Genomic DNA, 16,652 nt, shown 5'->3' with positions numbered 1-16,652 from the left:
AACAGTCATTTGATTTTGTAAAATAATTGCAAGTATTTGACTGCTAGTAGGTAGATTTTAACTTTTGGGCCATATTAATTCGACCTCCACTTCATCAACTTTTAATATTCAATTAATTAAAATAACTTGCGACTCATCGCTGACACGTCGCTTTGTTACTGCTAATTACTGCTCATTGACAAGCCTTTTAAGTAATTAAACCTTTCATGTCTACTTTGTATACAACACTTAACAACTTTTCGATTTAACATTACTGAACGAATTATAGCTTAATGTTCGCAAGTGTGCGCAATGTAAGTATACGCGTACGTCAACTCAGAAGTTATGCTTTCGGGCATTCAATTATTTTTAATCTACTTGCTAATACTGTGAAGGTAAGACTCAAAAAGCGATAGCGTATGTCAGATACAGGTGAATTGTCTATACAAAAGATCAGATTGATGCCAAGACTGAAGCTTATAGACGTCTTATAGTTTTTTTTTATAGTTTTTATTCAGTGTAAATTATTCGATTATTGATGGTACATAATTAACTAGGTATAATTATATAATGTTATTATAACTATTTATAAAGTAATTCTTATTATAAAAGCTATTTATTCCAAGTGTAACTCATAGCAGTCATACATTTTAAATGAATATTAGACGTTACCTTACGGAACAGCCAACAGTAGGAAGATAAAAATAAATATACATTTGTTGTTTATTTTCCTTAGTGATTTGAATACTAATAACTGATGTAGGAAGTACAAATAATATAAACCTATTTATGATCGGTTACATCTGACTGACAGGTAATGTTAGAGTAAAAATAATCGAGGTTATCTAATGGCGGAGCTGACGGAGTGCTCGTAATATGCAAGAATACCTACATAAACTCCGCGGCTAAAAACTAAATTAGTATACAAATTTTGTATGATGATTTTTTTTGATGAGAGTTTTTTACGCCGGCTTTTTCTCTCGACCTACACCCTGTCTTCTTTGCCGATGAGAAGGTACTTCTGATACAAATTTAATGACGTGGTATAAGTGATACCTGTATCTTTTATTCCATAATAAACATTTTTCTTATATTATCCCTAAAAATAGAAGTCTTTATAAAATCAGTTTACATTATAACAGAAGGTCGTGCCTATGAATCTTAGCTGGGCAGTATTTACACAGTGTTGTTAGTTCTCTTTACCAAATCATTGTAGCTTAGTGGTACAAGTCCTGAATGCGATTCCCGTCATATTGGGATTATAAGGCAAAAGGCTATTCCAATATTTATTTTGATATATCTAGAAGCCAAATAGTGCCAACTGCATAATGTACTTAGTTACCAGAAAGAAAAAATACGTAGTCCTTATTGAGTCTTCTTAAGCTAAATAACTCAATACATATATTTTAAATAGAAAAGGGAATAATATAATATTATTATAATGTTCATTCAAACACAAAACACATAAAGCCACCAAACTCGAAACTACCGGAATTGACATTTCTTTCCTATTGTTGTCAGGAACCTGCATTTGACATATTTGTTGAGGACCATTCACTTAAATAACTTGAAAGATACACAAAGAGCCTTCAACAACGGCCGGTACTTACATAGGAAATTTAAGTATTCGCGTTTCGTATTCTGTTTGTTAATATTTTATTCTTATTTATCTCTACATATAGCTATTCAATTAGCACTAAAATCATTCATAATATAAATGGGTACTTGTGTGTTACCATGGTTACTAAGTTAATATAAAAAAAATAAACATAGTAACTAGTATCCTAATTTTCCACGTTTTATGTTAAGGCCAGTACGGCCTTGACACATGTTTGCGGACTTGACAATTTCAAGAGGCCGTATATGTTAAATTATTATTCTAGACTAAGGACCAAACGTACATAAAAACTAATGAGTGAACATGCATAAGCACACACATGTGAATCGTGAAAATATTCGTGAAATAGATGCCGTTCTGACATAATAGACTTAACTGTCTGCTTTTATATTAAAGTAGTTACGATACCCACAAGAGATATTGTGCAATTACTATACTCAACATTTTAAATGCATTACACTTGAATATTATGAATCACGTACAATTGATCTTTCCGAGTACAGTGTTTGATGTTAAAGCCCTGTTGGAGAATGGCCAGCCCGTCAGCCGGTTTTCAGATTTATTCACGATTTGAAGATTTCTATTTTAAATTTATTGAACCTATTATATTATATTTATTGACACATTTTTGTTTACAGAACTATATTTCTCATTACAAAATTATATTTCATTTACATGAGAAGCTTAGTATCATGGATATACGAGCGATATACACGTCCCAATTTCAGCCCACTACATTCACTTCACACATATGTCTATAAACTCTTTTAGAACTTACTTAATTTACCTTTTAAAATAAGATGTCTGAATAGCAATTTATTGCATTTATTGTTACGAAACATGTCTAAAATGAAAACGACATTTTATTTTTATAATAAATTATTAACGTAATAAGATAAGATATCGAATTACAAGTACAAATAAGTAATTTAATAATAAAGATTCGTATATTAATTTTCCTTTTCCTCTTAAGAGAACATTCAAGGATTATTGATTATTACGATATTAATATTGTTATGACATTAAAGTCATGAAGGACTACAGACAAACATTTGCATTTATCAACTTTATTCTTATACAAAAGAAATTACAACTAGCATTACTTAATGAAAAGTAAATAAAAACAATTGAAATATTTCATTCAAAAACTAATTATAATTACCTAAATACATATATGGAAAAATATTAGACCATCATTCCAAATTTAATAAACTTGTAGTAAGTTTACATTACATTATTTAAAAAATACATTAAAATTTAAAAATTCCCTATATAAAACAAAGAATATTTAAGCATACACGTTTATTTTCCTTACTTTATTTTATACTTATTTTTACAAACATAAAGTTTAGTTTTAAAAACACCCTGTACCTTGACACTATTCACGGGCGTCGAAAACAAGTCATTCTAGTCATTTTTGTTAGTATTACTAATTTTTTAGAAGTTAGTATTACTTATTTTTTAAAGTTAAGTTTTCTTTAATTTTCTAATTTTCCGTGAAATTTTCTTATTTTTTTCTTTCATAAGAACGTTCTCCCGACCATAACTACCACAACAAAAAACGAATTAGCGAAATTGGTCCAGCCGTTCACGCGTGATGCCGTGACCAAGGGAAATAGAGATTCATTTTTATATATACATATAGACAAAAAAATTATAATGAATGACACCTCTTCCTAATGGTGTCGAATATGTGGTCCACCATAACATTAATATCTGTATTCTGTTTATTTATAAACAAATAAATACTTGTAACCAAAATATACCAAAACTGTACCTTTCGGCCGATATAATTTCAAACAAACGAATGGCAATAAATGTTATCAAGCTTTCAATAAAATCTATTTTATATATCACGTCAGGCTTTAATCTTTACAGCCTATCAATCAAGTTTCAGGTGTCTTTTTGCAAGAACCCGGGTATCAAAGCTTCTCCAAGTGCCATAGTCTGGTTGCCATGACAACGAATCGGTACCTTTTTGTCGTAACGAGAAAAAATGTCGTCTTTGTGCCCTTTATTATCTGTCGACAATGTCACGGCAAATAAATTATTTAATGATTCGTGGATGGACATTATTGACACGAGAACTATTTATTCTAACAAAAATGCATAATAAATATTACCTCCTACGCGAGATGATTTAAATTCTTAAATCACCGCGAGATTCATATCATTGTTTTATTATAGAATTAAACGATTGTGAATCAATAACAGAAAATAAATTTGTTACAAGTTTAAAGCATTATATTATAGTCGACGGTGCACGAAGCTTACAAAACGAGCTTCGATGAAAGCCTTTCCGGAGACCATTGAAAAACGGCAGGTTTGGAAATCGCTATTAATTTTTCAAATTGAAAGGAAACCGTCCAACTCTGCGGACTTAACGAATTATTTCATATATCGCATCGGAATTACGTAAGATATTAGAATATATAATTTAAAAAAAATTGCCTTCCAAAGATTCGATCTGTGATTAGACAGTTGACAAATGAAATGCAAACAAGACGTCTTTAGTTTCATATTCTAATTGTAAAGTTATAGAAAATGCTGTAAATTGTAAGTCTCCTAGACATACATAACAGGCAAGACAGACAGAGATACATTTTTCTTATAACAGGCTTATATGATGTGCATAAATCCCCATTTGTAAGACTGAATATGTTTAGCCCTCGCACGAAACAACCTCGTAAACAAATTAAACCATTGGTTATTTTTAATTATGCCCGAATTTCTTCAAACCTGATCAGAGTGTTTCCGTCCCTACATCAGGAAATACGCCCGGAAGTTAGTGTAACACCAACTTAAAAAGCTGATTTAATTTGACATTTTTATAAATACAATCTAATATATTATTAAGAGAACTCTCTATAAAACGTCAATTAAAACGAGCTTTTTCCAAGTAATAAATAATTTAATCAAAAGTAAAAGGGAACGTCTATCGAAAAACATTAAAAGCTCAACTGTTGATTGCGAAGTGCAATCAGCGTTATACAATGTACAAGTTAATCAGGTCTTACAGCCGTTCTCAGAATCATATTATTAAGTGATAACGATTACTTAAGCCATTACAAGGAAATATTTAAATAAGTTCTCAATTTAAAAAATATCTTAATTCTTTCTTAAATCAGTAGCGAAGGTGCATCATTATTGCTATTATTGATATTAGTAGATAAAAACCATTAGTCATAATTTATTTGACTCTGAATATGATTCTTAATATATTATAGTTAAATAGCGATAGCCTAAGAGATGTTTAAGTTACGTAGGTTTCTAATTTTATTCGTTCCGTGAGAAGGTACGGTGGCAGTAGACAATCTAATAAGTCTGTTGGTCAACGCAAGCCAAAGTCAAATCTTATTTGTTTGTTGTTTGTTAAATTCAATTGAATCTCTTTGAATACGGTTTCAAAAAACATTTCTATGTTCTAAACAGATAGTAAATAAGGCGTAGTATATACATACGATGTAGAAGTAGGCTGTATGGGGGATATGGAGGGTGGTAAGGGGTATTGCGATCCGTACTCCGTAATGAGTGGTAATCGGATAAATTGCGATAAGATAACGCCCACTTCACTCATTCCACGTTACACCATCAAACGAGTTTTAGATTTCATTCGAATTAAACAAATATCTATCTTAAAATTTCGAGAAAGCTTGGATTAATTAAATGTTTAAGTTCTTAATCATAATATATATTATATTTGTTAAGCGGTTAAACCACCCCTTATAGTTTTAGATTTCATTGGAATTTCTTCTTCTTTTGGTGAGGCCAATCTTACGCAGTCGCAATACCCGACCTCTGCCTTATGTTGCGAAGCCATGATTTTTTCGTTTTACCGATCGCCTTCACCCTGCATTCTACCCATTATAATTAATTGAGTGAGGTGGTAGTGGTGATGCCGTAACACATGATCCAGGTACGCAACTTTCCGCACTTCGTAACTCTACTTAATAATATATAATTAAATAAATGGCTGTGTCGTTTAATCTCACAGCCGCAAAACTCGCCATCAACATAAAATGGTTTTTTACGAAGTAACAAATTGTTTTATCGCATATTTAAATTTTAAACAGGCCGGGCGAATCGAAATGTTTCATATCGCATGCAAACGAGCGCGATTTACATAAAGGCCGTAGTGGATGGACGGACTTATTCTGTGACAACGAACGAGATATCCACGGGACTTAGAATATAATAAACACTATTTCCATAACAATGGGATGGGTCCCATCCTTAGAATTTAGAAAATATAGTTCACATACCGTAATCACATGATATGCTATTCTCACATGCTTCTCATTATAACACACACGTACACACAGACTAGAAGCTCCATCTGGTTTTGTACTTATGTTGAGTATTTTTAATTTGCTGTGCTGTACTGTAAATGTACGAGTTATTAAGGATAGGAAATAGGTAGAATTTAGCCCCTCCACCGTTTATACAGTCACCATATACCCTTAACTTAAGTAAAGTAGTGTCTGCCCAAAATTAGTTAAACTCCCAAAGCACAAGATAATAAACGTTACAGTTTGCTTATGATCGTGCAAAATTAATAAAACCCGCGTGCATAGACAAAAGCTTTGATTTGTCCTTACTTTTTAAATTACATGCATTTTCCTTTTCAACTTTTCACTTTTCAATGAAATATAGTTAAATCAATAATTAGAATTTTCAGTAAATAAATATTTAGACAAATTGTTTACTAAACACAATCAACATCGCAACACAATATTTTAATTTTTAAACTGCATTCTAAACCTGCTAAGAACTTATCCTATCATTCGATATCGAATAAATACTTTCTTTAAAACCATTTCACCGAGACTTAATACGAAGCTAAACTCCTTAGTGAACGAACCACACTTTAGATATTATTATTATGTTCGACTTGAAGTCGTAAGTAAGAAATAGCACAAACTCCCACAAGCTTTACAATTCGTTATACACAAAACACCTTGCATAACACATTTACTTGGGAAACTTCATTAACGGCAAAAGCGGATAGGGATTACGTATGAAATATATAACAAGGCACAACGCAAATAGCTTTATAAAACATTCAATGGTTAACATTGCAAATATTGCTTCAAACTTTAAACAAATTATGCACTAATGGAGATTAGAATCGCTATTCTAATAAAACATAAGAAAGAAACTTTGAATGAGTCATTGGAAATAATTTTCGAGTTTCGACTAAAGACGATAATTATGTCACAGATTTGCACATTTAGTGTAGGCGGCGAGTGGGCATATCTCAGAAAATTGTGCTCGACTTTTAGAACTTAAGCTTGTAGCTACGACATAAATTTAGATTCAATGCAAATTCATATATCATATATATATATATAGATATAATATTATCTAATTTTTTTACGTAAATTAAATTTTATATCACAAGCAGCTATTAATGGAATGTATTAATTTAATGTCAATTATTTGTTGTTCAACTTCATTTAAACAGACATTTTGTTACGTATTTCTAGTGATCAGCCTCCGTTATCTATTAATTTAATATATTTTTTTTATTTATAGGAATAGAACCTTATATTAACACATCACACAACACCACCAGGTCCATTAATCTCATAACATTATACAGATTCTAAATTTGCTTTAGGGATAATAAACGGAAAAAAGTAAATTAAGTTATGGTATTGGAGCAACATTTATGATGTTTTAATACCATTAGTAGAACAAACTGCGCTCCACACCCATAGTGACTTTTTATTTATCGCTGTTTATTAAAAGTGAGTTATCCAATACATGATGCACGCGAGTTAATATTTTTCACTGGAATAAAACATCTAAGATTGTAGCAATTACTATAATTTAAATTTGAATTTCTTTGTCAAATATTACACAAAATATGAGGGTTCTATTTTATGCTACAAAAATAGTCACGAAGTTTCTTTGTTCATAGCAAATTTTCAGATATCTTATACATGCAATTCACTTTTATAAAATGCAGACTTGTAGAGGGTGAAATTATAACGGATAATACGTAATTATTTTCGAGTATTGCAATCTAAATTTACATATGGACAGGGAATATTTTTTCAAAATTGACGTGAAACTTGTTTTCGTTTTCGTAGACTTACGTGACTTACAGTTCAAAGCGTTGACAGCTATATGAGATTTAATTATTGTTATTAAATTTAATAAGAAATTTACTAACCACATCACCTGTTTACTTCAGTTGCATCATTATAACTTCACTGCAATATAACAAAAGAACTGACTCAAAATAGTCAGCGTAGAACTCGGTGACCGGAAACGTTGCTTATAACAGCTTACTCGTATTTTCTTAACTATCCGCTATATTTTTATTAAAATAAAAGTATATTTTGAATCTGTAACACCTAGTCACGTCAATTATCGAAACATTCACATTTATTTTTTATTATATGCGCAATTAATTAAAATACTGCCAATACCAAGGCAAAACGTGGCAAATTTAATTATAAGGCAATACCGTTATTTCAATAGAAACTATGAAATTTTCTCTTAATTTAATATCTGAGTGTACTCTCGCTGACCGTAACAGGTGTATGCAAATATCAAAGTAAAACAATTAATAATCGATGATATATAGCGGCGCCAGTGGCGGCAACGCAAGCAAACATTGATACCGTGTTATCACACGTGCTCACACACGAGCGTCATAATATTTACAGTTTACATACAGTAATCCTTTCTCGTGGAAATTATGATCTATGGAAAATTTAAATAATCTACCAGGTGAAAATTATACTTAAGTTACTTATAGCAGGTAGACATACATTCATAAAATTGCATCAGCATGATTGCACTCCTTTAACTAAAGTATTTAATTTTATTTATTTACACATCGTTGTTGTACCTTATCCTTATCTCTTTCGAGCAATCTCTTAGAGGTCATCACTGTGAGAAAAAAAAATTAAATAAGGTGAACGCAAGAAATGCAAAACTACATAAGAATTATACATTAATACATTGTCTCTTTCTTACAAGATGATGAAAGAGACGAATAACGTTAACACGGGGAAATACTGATTATGTTTTATAAATAAGATAGTAGGTCTGGGCCTCAGATTTCTGTATCTGTTTCATGATCATTTGATAAAAGTAGTAGTCAATAGGTGATCAGCCTTCTGTGCCTGACGCACGCCGTCGACTTTTTTTGGATCTAAGGCAAGCCGGCAAGCAAGAGTTGCATACCGTTGTTTTTAGTACATCCTGCATAATATTACTGCAAAATTACAAAGAGATCCCATTTCTAAGTTCAGACAGTATCAATATGTATAATGAATTGGTTTTCAAATAAATACTGCGAAATATTTTAAGTATGATAAATGTATGATATTATTAACATGTATGTAATCTTGTATAGGACAGCGCTTTATTAAATTGGTATAAGTCGTATTATTTATTACAATTTAGTCATTATTCGACTAGATTTGGAAATAATGTTAATGCAACATAAATTCACAGTGAGATAGCTCCTAATGCCAACTTATGTAATAAAATTCGTTCATAAAACTTATTGTTGCAATTAATTGCAAATATTCCTAGGTTTGTAGATTAAAAACAGAAATAGCATAAATTCATTACGAACATAACACTTATCCTTAAGTAATCTTCCATTAGCATATTAATGTCTAAAGTCATATAATTAATGCATACGAATGTGTGTTTAAGTGAATTAAATGGAAGTGGTGGTGCGGCTTAAGATAACTTTATTAGGTTTTGCATAGTTCCATACTACTGAACTTAATTATTCCTCGGCATGCCCTTACTATGATACTGGCGTTATCATATTATAAATATTAAAAAAGGGGCCAAGGTGTTAGTTTCTTCACAAAAAGTTCGCGCAAGTTACTGATGTAAATTCTAATGTAAAGACTAAATAAATTGTAAACTTATTACGTTTTAGTTTTATTTATATGCCTGAAATAGGAAAAAGAAGTCCATTTCCAGATTGTATCATAAGAAAAAAGTTACCGCGCCTAAAGACATTCTTCTTTACAGAGCAAACAGGCAGGAGTCTCATTATAGATGATATAGACGCCCGTGGACACTCTCATTACCAGAAGGCTCGCAACCTTTTAATAATTGGTACGCTATTTTCTTAAGAGAACCGAAATCGTGTTGGTGTGTGTGTGTGTGGTGGTGCGTGGCAAAAGGTGCTTTCAAACCGCACATCAGAACGAAAAAAATGTATGTAAATTTCTTTTAATACCGCACAACGGACCTATTGAGATTCTAAGTGCGGAAACTAAGTCCGCAAGCTATACCAAATTTATTTTTTAAGCAAATTTTTTAAATTGTAAATTACTTAATCATTATCAAAAGTAAACTATACAAGCCTACAACATTAGTAAGAACAAAACTTGTAAAACATTTACTGTTTTCAATAGTATCATATGATTAGCTTAAAACAAGTAAACAGTACTCCAAACTCAATTTTCATTTAATTTAATTTGTTAATTTATTTATCGTAAAATGTCTCCATTTTTGGGATAAATTTTCGAATTGAATTCGTTGTTAATTCAGTGAGTACCTGAGTTGTCTCAATTTACTACAATTATCTCGAACAAGGGCCGCGGCCCACCCCCCACTTTCCCCACCAATCTTGCTTGTAGTTTTGTTTCTCTAAATGTTATTGTATTTCTTCATGTAACAAAACCGACATGAGAAATAATACTAATTAGATAATAACGTTATGAGTCTTGTTAGTACTTAATTGGTTCAGAGATATCCCCATTTCTTATTTATTTCATTTTATAGATTACGGAGAATATTAGAAATTTCTGCTCGTGCGATCACTTTGAGACATTTTCACTTTTAATGGGATTAAAACTAATATATTAATAAACTGTTCTGAAATTCTATTTTTCTTACTATTTTATTATATACAATTATGTGACAAATAAAACTAGTTTCTCGTTTTAATAAATTTCATACAGTAAAATTAGAATTAGTATAATATGTAGTCATTTATGCCGTTGCAGATTAAAACGAAAAATATTTTTAGTATTAGATATATTTAGCAACATGTCTGTCCCGTCCATAGCCATTGGTTATGACTGCATTGGTCAGGATATGATCCTTCCTATTGTCCACATATGAATTCCGGAACTAACACACATTTTCAACACCTGCGTTTCCTCTGGTGTCTTTCCTAATTTCTGGAAATATGCTCATGTTATTCCTACTCCTAAAATCGCTAACCCAGTTGGCTATTCTGATTTACATCCTATTTCAATCCTTCCTTTCCTTTCTAAGGTCCTTGAATGTATTCTTCATTAGCAATTAACCATCATCCTCAACGAACACACCCTTCTTCATTCTGTTGAATCCGGTTTTCCTCCTATACGAACCAGGTCCGGCACAGTACAGATGACATTAGGCATGGCATGGTTAATTAAAAACTCACAACACATATTTTACTTGACTTTTTTAATACTTACTTTACAATTCGGTAGACATTGATGTTCTTCTTGCCTTGTTCCGATCTATTAATATGTTCCCATCTGTGATTAATTGTTTTAAAAGCTATGTTTCCGATCGACCAGCAACAACTCAAATTAACCGACTGCTTTTCTTCATTGTGTTATGTTTCGCTGGCGTACCGCATGGTCTTTAGATAAACCCTCATAAGGGCAAGTACATTATCAATCATCATTGGAACTGCATCGTATATAATGAGAATAAATGAGTCAACTTTACCCTAGATTACTACAGATTGTACTGTCGTTCCATGTTGCTCCACTGCTAGGAACCTGGATACTACTTTACAAATTAACGACCTGAGCAGGAGGTTCTTTTCTTCTTCTCACGTACTTAATAGGTTACACAATGTTTTGCCTATCTCTACTTAAAATTCTCTTGATCATTCTGTACTACTTGCTATTCTTGATAACGCTGATGCGTTATCCAGATTTAACTAAGTTGCATTGATAATTCAGAGCGCATACAAAATGATTGCATCAGATTCATATTTGGACTTCGTCCATTTGACCATATTTCGGAGTTCCGAAGAAAGCTTAATGGGCTATCGTTTCGATTGTGGCCTAAGATGCACACTTACAACTTCTATATAATGTTCTTTTTAATCCTAATTCTCCTAGTTACTAAAAGCAAAATTGTATGTTTCTCTCTGGCAGTGGTTTTGATTTACGTTCCCTAGACAATCTAATTATTGAAACTCGTACTAATAAAACTAAATTCTATCACTCCTCCTTTACTGTGCAAAGTATGCTTTGGAACTACTTACCAATTGATACCAGACGAGCTGTCTTTAAATTTATTTAAATTATTATTTTTGATTATTTTCTTCTGCCTTGTAATAAGCTACGTATCTCTCTATATATAAAATTTTCGTGTCACAATGTTCATTCCCATACTCCTCCGAAACGGCAATTTTTTTTTAAACAGCATACAAAAATACGCTATATAAGCGCTTAATTGTCATCCCTCTACGATCAACCCCTATTTTTTTATTATAGTAGATAGGTTATTTTTTTTGAATTTAAAAAGAAATTTCCTATAATTTACATGGCAAAACGACGTTTGCCGGGTAGTATATATATATACATATTGATTGTAACTCAATTTACCCTTGGCTTTTACATATCTGTTTATACATATTATTATGTTTTTCTTTATTTTAGTTATAGTAAGTGTTACATGTTATTTTGTGTTCTTTTTTGTTAATTATTTATGCACTTCTTGTACTTTACCCTCTGTAGATGTTTCTTTTTTATTGCTCCATATTGGTGTTGCCTGGAAGAAATCTCTTTTTAGCGATAAGGCCGATAACTTATGAAACCTGCTGTTTTACACGTATGTTTATGTATAAGGTAATGAAGAGTGAATAAATAAATAAATATATCTACAAAATTCAAAAAATTACATTACCATTTTATGATATTGTTCTTTTGATTCTCCCTTTAAAAACTCTCGCATTGTTTTTATTTGCGTGGTTGTATGCATAATTTATTCAACATATATGTATTAATTGTTATTTATTTCATATACAATATGTATTGAAATGCTTTTTTATTTTGAATACCGCGATTCAAATGATATAGATATTTAACAATAATTTACCAAAAGAATTAAAAGATCTTCCGACTAGAGTCTAATGTATGATTCAATAAAGATTATTTGCGTGAGACACTATACTTGATATAAATTTAATAACGTATGATATGATATGTACGATACAAATAATATAAGAATTTACCAATTCATTTGACTAATAATGTCAAATTCCTTTAAAGACAAATTTGCGCGCCATTGTGTGTGGCAGAATATGCGAACTTACTATTGTACCTACACATTTTTGTACCATATTCTTGCAATAAATAAATTATTTTTGAAGCGGTACAGCAAAACCGTAAACAACATTATAGAGAGATGCGGTATGGTATAGCAAAACAATTAATACCACATCATAGCGTGTCCGTAATTCCGGGTGTGGGACATTGATGAAGATATAATTACTAACGCAGATTCGATTGTTGCCTGCTGCATAGATATATTAATGTCTGACATAGAGAAATAGCCTATTAAGCTTACAATGTACTTCCTTCTATTGAAGAGTGTGAAAGTGTCACAAAACCTCGAAATATGCTAATATTTTTATATCCAAATAGGTGGCTCAAACCTAATTAAACAGTTATCTAAACTAGCTAAGAAGACTTTCACTTAACTTTAATTATTTTTAAATAGATCACAAATAGACTTCATAATATTCTATGACACCTTTATGCATCGAAAATAAAGCTACTACATAAAATAGAACTTTGCAGTTGAGAATTTTAAGAGGTCTGGTTTTAGTGTCGCACATGACACGGCATTGTTGCGTCACATATCACAATGGGAAGATTTTTTTGTGCTAATTTGCAATACAATAGTGCAAGGTCGGTGGGCGGCCCTGGCCCTCTTCCCTCACGCGGCTTTCATACCACAGTACTATACTCAGTAGCAATCAACCAACTGCCGCCATAGTTATACTATTATTACGAATTAAAAAGCCTTGCACCTTTTTATATTTAATTTTCGTATAAAATAAAATGAATATATGCTAAGATAAACGTAAATAAAATTATTATGTATCTATTTTATTAGTGTCTGATATTTAACGCAATCAATATATCATTCGTGATTGAATTTACCACGAAGATTACGATAAACATTCAAACTAATACAACTTTAACATATGCTAAAGTATAAGTATAAATATTTAAATGGCGTATTTAAATTTAGGCAAAAACACTTTATGTTATCTTTACGAAATAGCTAGTGTACGCTTCACAAAACTATCACGTCCTATCATAACAAGAAAGGGCTTTAAGTAAAAAAGGGTTTCGGATTTACTGCTTTACTTATAAAGGATTTGGCAATCGCGAAATTTCAGCCTTCAACTGAGTTTTTATCAGTCAGAAATGTGTGTCACGTGTGTAACAAGTGCACCTAATGATCCCGCATCCAGCCGCTCCGAGCATAATATAGCCAAATGTTGGCAGAAGTGAGCTACTTGTCATTTCACATATATCATAGTTAAATTTCGAAAGAAAGGTTTGTTGAAATATTCAAAAATAGAATTCATTCAAAATGTGGAACCGTTAATTACGAAATATGAATTTAAATTTTAGATTAGTCATTACAGTTCGTTTCTGACTGTATTTACGTATTTCGGATATGTTTAAAATAAAATTATATATATAGTATTAAAGTGATATAGAAATAAGTATATAACGTGCCACATTTTTGGCCTCTGCAGAATATATTTAAAAATTAAATCGGGTCTAATTAAAAAATACACCATAAATTTTACATATATTAATAATTTTACGAGGGAAACGGTTTTTGACCAATGTACTAATAAGACGCAAAAGAAGACTACAAATTGATATATTTAAAGCAATTGTGACAGCCTATTTCAAGCTCAATTTGTGGACCTTATGTTTAAATTTGCTTAATGTATTTGGTATTTGTATTTCTGATCAGGTCCAAGGTATATAATACTGTATACATTATGTTGCACTCATAAGCATAATAGTTTATACTTCATAGATACCGGATGTGTCGGCTTCGTCGGATATTGGATATGAGAATTTTCCTGATAAGCGTAGAGCTGATTAAATAACGTATCGTTGACTTAAATACTGACAGAAAATGCAAGTAATTTAAAACTGCTACAATATTAAATTCATTTGTGACCAATGACCCATAAAACTTCAGGTTTTTTTATATTAAATGTTATTTGCAGGAACCATTATTCAAATGTGACAAGGTATAAATTTGAATTTAAAATACTTATAACATAATTAAACCAAGCAAATCACGAGGTTTATATATCTTACATACACGATGCACAACATTTGTTGCCTTCAAAGTCCTGGTTAGTGCTTATGCTGAGAAAGTTATTCGATAGATAATCCGTTGTCATGGTTACAGTGCTCCTTTCATGTTTCTAATCAGATAACAGAACGAGTCGAGCGGAGCCGGAGGGCGCGCCGATAGCTCAAATCGTTATGCTAATGCTAAACGATGAGATAAAAGAAAATCAGCCGCGATTTTGTCGTGAAAATAAAAAGAAGTCAGCAATTTCTATTATTCGTTTTGGTTATTATTCAATTACAATTTCTTTGAAATGCTTTTACTTTGATTTGTTCAATCGTTACTTGTTTTTTTTTTATCAATAAGAGGATGATGTTACTGTACTTTATAGATGTATTTAATTTGGTAAAGTACATTTTGTATGTAATGATTCCGTAAAAAAGTTTATGTTGCATTCAATCCATTTTTTTAAATCCCTAATTTTAACTTAAAACGTTTTTATTTTACACATTTTTTGTGAAATCATTAAAGTTCTTTTCAATTCATATTAAAAATGCATACGTAACTTAATTATTATTTTCGATAATAAATAATAATATATTTTTCAGTTGAATTAAATATTACTTACCTAATGATGAAATTTCAGGCAAATGATCTTAATACACATAACATCTATATCTAATAGCAATTATATTACAGCTATACAAATGTCTCACTACAAGTTAACTATTTGCACTCGACAATAAAGGCGTATAAAGTTTTACGTTGTTGCAATTACAGAGCACACAACCGTCTAGTAGGAGCGTCGGCCGCTTACTGAAACGCTCAACGCTGACAATAATTGTAGCTGCGCTCGTAGCATTGTAGCATGTAGAAGTCGCGTAGCGTGATCTCTTCAGTAGGTTTTGTTCTCAATACTCATTCATTAATTTATTTAAAGTAAAAAAAATCACATGCATATAATAAAATAAAAACGAGACAAATAAAAATCCCATATTGCTATAGAATGAAATTATAATACATTTTAAAAGTCAGTCAAATAGTTTTAAAACCTTAGTTTACGTATTTCAATAATAATCATTTGTTACAATACGTTCGACATAATGCTAAAGTTAGTACATACATAGCAGTGTGTCCAATGAGGACTAACTTTCCCGACGCCGCCACTTGAGTCAGTATTCACGACGCGCACTCTGTGCATGAGCTGGGTTACTTTTCATTTCTACTCAAATACTTCAAACAGAATTACTACTCTCTTTTACTCTTCAACTTTTATACTTGATTTTATACAATATTAAAACTAAAGAGCTGCATTTAGTAGAATACAATCCAGGTGGTTCAAACTGAAGGAATATATTTAATAAGCGTTTTTCAATTATGCTTTTAGGTTAAACCATCGTGCTACAACCAATTAACTAACCGCGGAAGAACTAATATGTTAACGTTTTGTGCGTGAAGGCTACAGTGTCTACTACACTATTCTTAACACTTCCAAATTTATAGGTCTTTATAATTACATTTATGTTATAACTCGTAGAGGTAAAAACCCAAAAAGTTATCATTATAAATGGATTACTTGTTTTCATATAAATCATTTTACTTCATAAAGGAGATTTAAAATTGATTGGAGATCGGATTAGGGTTTCGCTTCTTTAAAAATATTTTCTCATTAATTTTAATAATCTTCATCATTTGAGATTAAATTGTTAAGCTAGTCTTAAAT

General features: G+C 31.1%; 1 protein-coding gene across 3 annotated transcripts in view; it reads right to left on the bottom strand.

Annotated features, from left to right (window-relative positions):
- The window catches only part of LOC123720386 (somatostatin receptor type 2-like), a 95,403-nt gene extending 79,671 nt beyond the window's left edge, over window positions 1–15,732 (bottom strand). For all 3 annotated transcript variants that reach the window (XM_045676972.1, XM_045676974.1, XM_045676973.1), the window contains exon 1: window positions 15,558–15,732. The gene's annotated coding sequence lies outside the window, so the exon portion shown is untranslated. The remainder of the gene's footprint in view (window positions 1–15,557) is intronic.
- Between the last annotated feature and the right edge of the window lie 920 nt (window positions 15,733–16,652).

This window comes from Pieris brassicae, chromosome 2 (genome assembly GCF_905147105.1).
Source record: "Pieris brassicae chromosome 2, ilPieBrab1.1, whole genome shotgun sequence".
Taxonomy (NCBI): Eukaryota; Metazoa; Arthropoda; class Insecta; order Lepidoptera; family Pieridae; genus Pieris; species Pieris brassicae.
The sequence above is the reverse complement of the archived record's forward strand: the minus strand, read 5'-3'. Positions and strand labels throughout refer to the sequence as shown.